Genomic DNA, 8750 nt, shown 5'->3' with positions numbered 1-8750 from the left:
GGTAAAAATAAAAGTATTCTCACAACGCCAAGTGCTTAGCATAAGAGCATCTACAGCCGGACTCAGCAATCCGGCCCGTCAAACGACCGCGGACGTGTCCGGACGCGTTCATGGACACTGACCGGACACTCCCTAGATCCGCGTCTCCACACCTAAGTATCTCATATTTTGTCCCCTATTTTCATACTAAACCATGCAACATTGATAAAAACTAAGTAGATTATGAGCGGATATACAAATGAATAATCGGTTCATCAAAAGATCACAGCCGGATCAACGAAAGATAGCCAAAGCTCACATAATACACATAATAACGGCGGACAAGTTCAAACTACAACTACAAACTTGAAATAAAGACGGATCTTCACCACTTCCACGCCGGCCCTTTGCCCTTCCGGTCACCGGCGCAGCTGTAAGAGTCCGTGGTAGGAGGTCTGTCCACATCGGAGCCGTTGGACCCGTCGGAGGAGGAGAAATCGGAGATGACGATGAAGCCTTGCAAGCGTCGGACGACACGGTCTTGCTGGCGATTGAGCTTGGCCACCCTCATCGCCTCCCTCGCTGCCTCCGCCGCCTCCCGCTCGGATTGCTCAATGTCGAGCCGGAGCTGCTTGGCGTTGAGCCTCTGGAGCCATCGGGCCTTCGTCTCCGCCTCAGTCGGTGACCGGCGGCACGCCCACTCGAAGAGACGGTCCTCCTCGTCGGGCACCCGGCGGCGGCGGGCGGACTGTGCAGACCCATCGGACCCGCCCGCCATCTCCCTAGCCCTCCGCCTCTCGCGGCGGGTAGCTCATGCCTCCGACTCTAGAGTCCGCATCCGCAGCGTCGGCTGAGCGGGCACTAGAAGCTAGCGCTGCCCAGACGGAGCAGCGGCTGGAGGTGGAGGAGGCCGTCGGGCGGGAGGAGCAGATCTGGCAGGCCTCGCAGATCCACGCGCGGGCCGGGAAGGGGGCGCTGGCGCAACGGACGACAGGGGGTGTCGCACCGGACCCGGAGCTGCCGCCCCTATCGAACCGCGAGCGCTCGAGCGCGATACGGAGTGCCAGCTCCTCCTCTTCTCCGGAGCTGCCGTCGGAGTGTCTGCCGATGCTTCACATGGTCGCCGACGCTAGGGATTTGGCAGATTGGGAAAATGGGACCGTCGGGAAGGGGATGGGAGGGGAGCGGAGCGGAGTGAGCTAGGGTTTGTGCCGGATGGGGGGTTTTTGTTGGGGAACGCAGTAATTTCAATAAAATTCCTACGCACACGCAAGATCCATCTAGGTGATGCATAGCAACGAGCGGGGAGAGTGTGTCCACGTACCCTCGTAGACCGAAAGCGGAAGCGTTTAGTAACGCAGTTGATGTAGTCGAACGTCTTCGCGATCCAACCTATCCAAGTACCGAACGCACGGCACCTCCGCGATCTGCACATGTTCAGTTCGGTGACGTCCCTCGTACTCTTGATCCAGCTGAGGCCGAGGGAGAGTTCCGTCAGCATGACGGCGTGGTGACGGTGTTGATGAAGTTACCACGCAGGACTTCGCCTAAGCACTACAACGATATGACTGAGGTGTGTAACTATGGAAGGGGGCACCGCACACGGGTAAGACAAATCTTTAGTGCCTTTGGGGTGCTCCCCTCCCCCGTATATAAAGGAGGAAGGGAAGGGGCAGCCGACCTAGGGGGCGCACCAAGCATAGGGAGTCCTACTAGGACTCCCAAGTCCTAGTAGGATTCCCTTTCCTATTCGGAGTAGGAGAGAAGGAAAGAGAGGGAGAGGGAGAAGGAAAGGGGGGCCGCGCCCCCACCCCTTGTCCAATTCGGTTTGGGCAGGGGTGAGGCGCGCGCCACCTCTTGGCCCTTCTCCCCTCTCTCCACTAAAGCCCAATAAGGCCCATTACTTCTCCCAGTGAATTCCCGTAACTCCTCGGTACTCTGAAAAATACCCGAATCACTCGGAACCTTTCCGATGTCCGAATATAGCCTTCCAATATATGAATCTTTACCTCTCAACCATTTCGAGACTCCTCGTCATGTCCGTGATATCATCCGGGACTCCGAACAAACTTCAGTCATCAAATCACATCACTCATAATACAAATTGTCATCGAACGTTAAGTGTGCGGACCCTACGGGTTCGAGAACTATGTAGACATGACCGAGACACATCTCTGGTCAATAACCAATAGCGGAACCTGGATGCTCATATTGGCTCCTACATATTCTACGAAGATCTTTATCGGTCAAACCGCATAACAACATACGTTGTTCCCTTTGTCATGGGTATGTTACTTGCCCGAGATTCGATCGTCGGTATCCTCATACCTAGTTCAATCTCGTTACCGGCAAGTCTCTTTACTCGTTCCGTAATGCATCATCCCGTAACTAACTCATTAGTCACATTGCTTGCAAGGCTTATAGTGATGTGCATTATCGAGAGGGGCCGGAGATACCTCTCCAATTCACGGAGTGACAAATCCTAATCTTGATCTATGCCAACCCAACAAACTCCTTCGGAGACACCTGTAGAGCATCTTTATAATCACCCAGTTATGATGTGACGTTTGATAGCACACAAGGTGTTCCTCTGGTATTCGGGAGTTGCATAATCTCATAGTCAGAGGAACATGTTTAACTCATGAAGAAAGCAATAGCAATAAAACTAAACGATCATTTATGCTAAGCTAACGGATGTGTCTTGTCCATCACATCATTCCCCTAATGATGTGACCTCGTTCATCAAATGACAACACATGTATATGGTTAGGAAACTTAACCATCTTTGATTAATGAGCTAGTCTAGTAGAGGCATACTAGGGACACTTTGTTTTGTCCATGTGTTCACACATGTATCAAGTTTCCGGTTAATACTATTCTAGCATGAATAATAAACATTTATCATGATATAAGGAAATAAAATAATAACTTTATTATTGCCTCTAGGGCATATTTCCTTCAGTCTCCCACTTGCACTAGAGTCAATAATCTAGTTCACATTGCCATGTGATTTAACACCAATAGTTCACATCACCATGTGATTAACACCCATAGTTTACATCGCCATGTGACCAACACTCAAAGGGTTTACTAGAGTCAATAATCTAGTTCACATCGCTATGTGATTAACACCCAAGAGTACTAAGGTGTGATCATGTTTTGCTTGTGAGATAAATTTAGTCAACGGATTTGCCATATTCAGAGCCGTATGTATTTTGCAAATTTCTATGTTTACAATGCTCTGCACGAAGCTACTCTAGCTAATTGCTCCCACTTCCAATATGTATCTAGATCGAGACTCAGAGTCGTCCAGATCGGTGTCAAAGCTTGCATCGATGTATCTCTTTACGACGAACTCTTTATCACCTCCATAACCGAGAAACATATCCTTATTCCACGAAGGATAATTTTGACCGTTGTCCAGTGATCCACGCCTGGATCACTATTGTACCCTCTTGCCAAACTTATGGCGAGGTACACAATAGGTCTGGTACACAGCATAGCATACTTTATAGAACCTATGACTGAGGCATAGGGAATGACTTTCATTCTCTTTCTATTTTCTGCCGTGGTCGGGTTTTGAGTCTTACTCAACTTCACACCTTGCAACACACACAAGAACTCCTTCTTTGACTGTTCTATTTTGAACTACTTCAAAATCTTGTCAAGGTATGTATTCATTGAAAAATCTTATCAAGCGTCTTGATCTATCTCTATAGATCTTGATGCTCAATATGTAAGCAGCTTCACCGAGGTCTTTCTTTGAAAAACTCCTTTCAAACACTCCTTTATGCTTTCCAGAAAATTCTACATCATTTCCGATCAACAATATGTCATTCACATATACTTATCAGAAAGGCTGTAGTGTTCCCACTCACTTTCTTGTAAATACAGGCCTCACCACAAGTCTGTATAAAACCATATGCTTTGATCACACTATCAAAGCGTATATTCCAACTCCAAGAGGCTTGCACCAGTCCATAAATGGATCGCTGGAGCTTCTGGTTGCATCATATACAACTCTTCTTTACAACTCCAAGAGGCTTGCACCTTTTGGGTCGACAAAACCTTCTGGTTGCATCATATACAACTCTTCTTTAAGATATCCATTAAGGAATGCAGATTTGACATCCATTTGCTAGATTTCATAAAATGTGGCAATTGCTAACATGATTCGGACAGACTTTAAGCATCGATGCGAGTGAGAAAAATGATTCCTACACCAATTAGTGAGCTTTGTAGATAATGACACTATTATCAACGTCTGTCTTCCTCTCGAAGATCCATTTATTCTTAATGGCTCGCCGATCATCGGGCAAGTCAATCAAAGTCCATACTTTGTTTATATACATCGTTCCCATCTCAGATTTCATGGCCTCAAGCCTTTTCGCGGAATCTGGGCTCATCATCGCTTCCTCATAGTTCGTAGGTTCATCATGGTCAAGTAACGTGACCTCCCGAACAGGATTACCGTACCACTCTAGTGCGGATCTTACTCTGGTTGACCTACGAGGTTCGATAGTAACTTGATCTGAGGTTTCATGATCATCATCATTAGCTTCCTCACTAATTGGTGTTGGAATCACATGAACTGATTTCTGTGAAGAACTACTTTCTAATTCGGGAGCAGGTACAATTACCTCACCAAGTTCTACTTTCCTCCCACTCACTTCTTTCGAAAGAAACTCCTTTTCTAGAAAGGATCCATTCTTAGCAACGAATATCTTGCCTCCGGATCTGTGATAGAAGGTGTACCCAACAGTCTCCTTTGGGTATCCTATGAAGATACATTTCTCCGATTTGGGTTCGAGCTTATCAGGTTGAAGATATTTCACATAAGCATCGCAGCCCCAAACTTTAAGAAATGACAGCTTAGGTTTCTTGCCAAACCACAGTTCATTTGGTGTCGTCTCAACGGATTTAGATGATGCCCTATTTAACGTGAATGCAGCTGTCTCTAATGCATAACCCCAAAGCGATAGTGGCAAATCGGTAAGAGACATCATAGATCGCACTATATCTAATAAAGTACCGTCACGATGTTCGAACACACCATTATGCTGTGGTGTTCCAGGTGGCGTGAGTTGTGAAACTATTCCACATTGTTTCAAATGAAGACCAAACTCGTAACTCAAATATTCGTCTCCGCGATCAGATCGTAGAAACTTTATTTTCTTGTTACGATGATTTTCCACTTCCTCTGAAATTCTTTGAACTTTTCAAATGTTTCAGACTTATGTTTCATCAAGTAGATATACCCATATCTGCTCAAATCATCTGTGCAGGTCAGAAGATAACGATACCCGCCGTGAGCCTCAACACTCATCGGACCGCATACATCAGTATGTATTATTTCCAATAAGTCAGTTGCTTGCTCCATTGTTCCGGAGAACGGAGTCTTAGTCATCTTGCCCATGAGGCATGGTTCGCAAGCATCAAATGATTCATAATCAAGTGATTCCAAAAGCCCATCAGCATGGAGTTTCTTCATGCGCTTTACACCAATATGACCTAAACGGCAGTGCCACAAATAAGTTGCACTATCATTATTAACTTTGAATCTTTTGGCTTTAATTTTATGAATATGTGTATCACTACGATCGAGATTCAATAAACCATTTATATTGAGTGTATGACCATAGAAGGTTTTATTCATGTAAATAGAACAATAACTATTCTTTGACTTAAATGAATAACCGTATTGCAATCAACATGATCCAATCATATTCATGCTCAATGCAAACACCAAATAACATTTATTTTAGGTTCAACACTAATCCCGAAGGTAAAGGGAGTGTGCGATGGTGATCTTATCAACCTTGGAATCACTTCCAACACACATCATCACCTCGCCCTTAACTAGTCTCTGTTTATTTTGCAACTCTCGTTTCGAGTTACTACTCTTAGCAACTGAACCAGTATCAAATACCGAGGGGTTGCTATAAACACTAGTAAAGTACACATCAATAACATGTATATCAAAATATACCTTTTCTCACTTTGCCATCCTTCTTAGCCGCCAAGTATCTAGGGCAGTTCCACTTCCAGTGACCATTTCCTTTGCAATAGAAGCACTCAGTTTCAGGCTTGGGTCTAGCTTTGGGCTTCTTCATGGGACTGGCAACTTGCTTGCCATTCTTCTTGAAGTTCCCTTTCTTTCCCTTGCCCTTTTACTTGAAACTAGTGGTCTTGTCAACCATCAACACTTGATGCTTTTCTTGATTTCCACCTTCGCTGATTTCGGCATCTCGAAGAGCTCGGGAATTGTTTTCGTCATCCCTTGCATATTATAGTTCATCTCGAAGTTCCAGTAACTTGGTGACAGTGACTAGAGAACTTTGTCAATCACTATCTTATCTGGAAGATTAACTCCCACTTGATTCAAGCGATTGTAGTACTCAGACATTCTGAGCACATGCTCACTGGTTGAGCTATTCTCCTCCATCTTGTAGGCAAAGTACTTGTGAGAGGTCTCATACCTCTCGACTCGGGCATGAGTCGAAAATGCCAATTTCAGCCCTTGGAACATCTCATATGCTCTGTGGCGTTCAAAACGTTTTTGAAGTCCCGGTTCTAAGCCGTAAAGCATAGTGCACTAAACTATCAATTAGTCATCATACCGAGCTTTGTCAAACGTTCATAACGTCTGCATCTGCTCCTGCAATAGGTCCGTCACCTAGCGGCGCATCAAGGACATAATTCTTCTGTGCAGCAATGAGGATAATCCTCAGATCACAGAGCTAGTCCGCATCATTGCTACTAACATCTTTCAACTTATTTTTCTCTAGGAACATATCATAAATAAAACGGGGAAGCTAAACGCGAGCAATTGATCTACAACATAGATATGCAAATACTATCAGGACTAAGTTCATGATACATTTAAGTTCAATTAATCATATTACTTAAGAACTCCCACTTAGATAGACATCCCTCTAGTCATCTAAATGATCACGTGATCCATATCAACTAAACCATGCCCGATCATCACGTGAGATGGAGTAGCTTTCAATGGTGAACATATCTATGTTGATCATATCTACTATATGATTCATGCTCGACCTTTCGGTCTCAGTGTTCCGAGGCCATATCTGCATATGCTAGGCTCGTCAAGTTTAACCCGAGTATTCTGCGTGTGCAAAATTGGCTTGCACCTGTTGTATGTGAACGTAGAGCTTATCACACCTGATCATCACGTGGTGTCTCGGCACGACGAACTGTCGCAATGGTGCATACTCAGGGAGAACACTTATACCTTGAAATTTAGTGAGAGGTCATCTTATAATGCTACCGCCGTACTAAGGAAAATAAGATGCATAAAAGATAAACATCACATGCAATCAAAATAAGTGATATGATATGGCCATCATCATCTTGTGCCTTTGATCTCCATCTCCAAAGCACTGTCATGATCACCATCGTCACCGGCTTGACACCTTGATCTCCATCGAAGCATTATTGTCGCCTCGCCAACTATTGCTTCTACGACTATCGCTACGCTTAGTGATAAAGTAAAGCAATTACACGGCGATTGCATTTCATACAATAAAGCGACAACCATATGGCTCCTGCCAGTTGCCGATAACTGTTACAAAACATGATCATCTCATACAACAATTTATATATCATCACATCTTGACCATATAACATCACATCAAGCCCTGCAAAAACAAGTTAGATGTCATCTACTTTGTTGTTGCAAGTTTTACGTGGCTGCTACGGGCTTAGCAAGAACCGTTCTTACCTACGCATCAAAACCACAATGATTTTTCGTCAAGTGTGCTGTTTTAATCTTCAACAAGGACCGGGCGTAGTCACACTCGGTTCAACTAAAGTTGGAGAAACAGACACCCACTAGCCACCTGTGTGCGAAGGACGGCGGTAGAACCAGTCTCATGAACGCGGTCATGGAATGTCGGTCTGGGCCGCTTCATCCAACAATACCGCCGAATCAAAGTATGACATGCTGGTAAGCAGTATGACTATTATCGCCCACAACTCTTTATGTTCTACTCGTGCATATAACATCTACGCATAGACCTGGCTCGGATGCCACTGTTGGGGAACACAGTAATTTCAAAAAAAATCCTACGCACACGCAAGATCCATCTAGGTGATGCATATCAATGAGCGGGGAGAGTGTGTCCACGTACCCTCGTAGACCGAAAGCGGAAGCGTCTAGTAACACGGTTGATGTACTCGAACGTCTTCGCGATCCAACCGATCCAAGTACCGAACGCACGACACCTCCGTGATCTGTCCAAGTTCAGCTCGGTGACGTCCCTCGTACTCTTGATCCAGCTGAGGCCGAGGGAGAGTTCCGTCAGCACGACGGCGTGGTGACGGTGTTGATGAAGTTACCTACGCAGGACTTCGCCTAAGCACTACAACGATATGACCGAGGTGTGTAACTGTGGAGGGGGGCACCGCACACGGCTAAGACAAATCTTTAGTGCCTTTGGGGTGCTCCCCTCCCCCTTATATAAAGGAGGGAGGGAGGAGGCAGCCGGCCTAGGGGCACGCCAAGCATAGGGAGTCCTACTAGGACTCCAAAGTCCTAGTAGGATTCCCTTTCCTATTCGGAGTAGGAGAGAAGGAAAGAGAGGGAGAGGGAGAGGGAGAAGGATAGGGGGGCCGCGCCCCCACCCCTTGTCCAATTCGGTTTGGGCAGGGGGGAGGCGCGCGCCACCTCTTGGCCCTTCTCCCCTCTCTCCACTAAATCCCAATAAGGCCCATTACTTCTCCCGGTGAATTCCCGTAACTCCCCTGTA

This window comes from Aegilops tauschii, chromosome 4, assembly GCF_002575655.3.
Source record: "Aegilops tauschii subsp. strangulata cultivar AL8/78 chromosome 4, Aet v6.0, whole genome shotgun sequence".
Lineage (NCBI taxonomy): Eukaryota > Viridiplantae > Streptophyta > Magnoliopsida > Poales > Poaceae > Aegilops > Aegilops tauschii.
Note: the sequence above shows the minus strand (reverse complement) of the source record.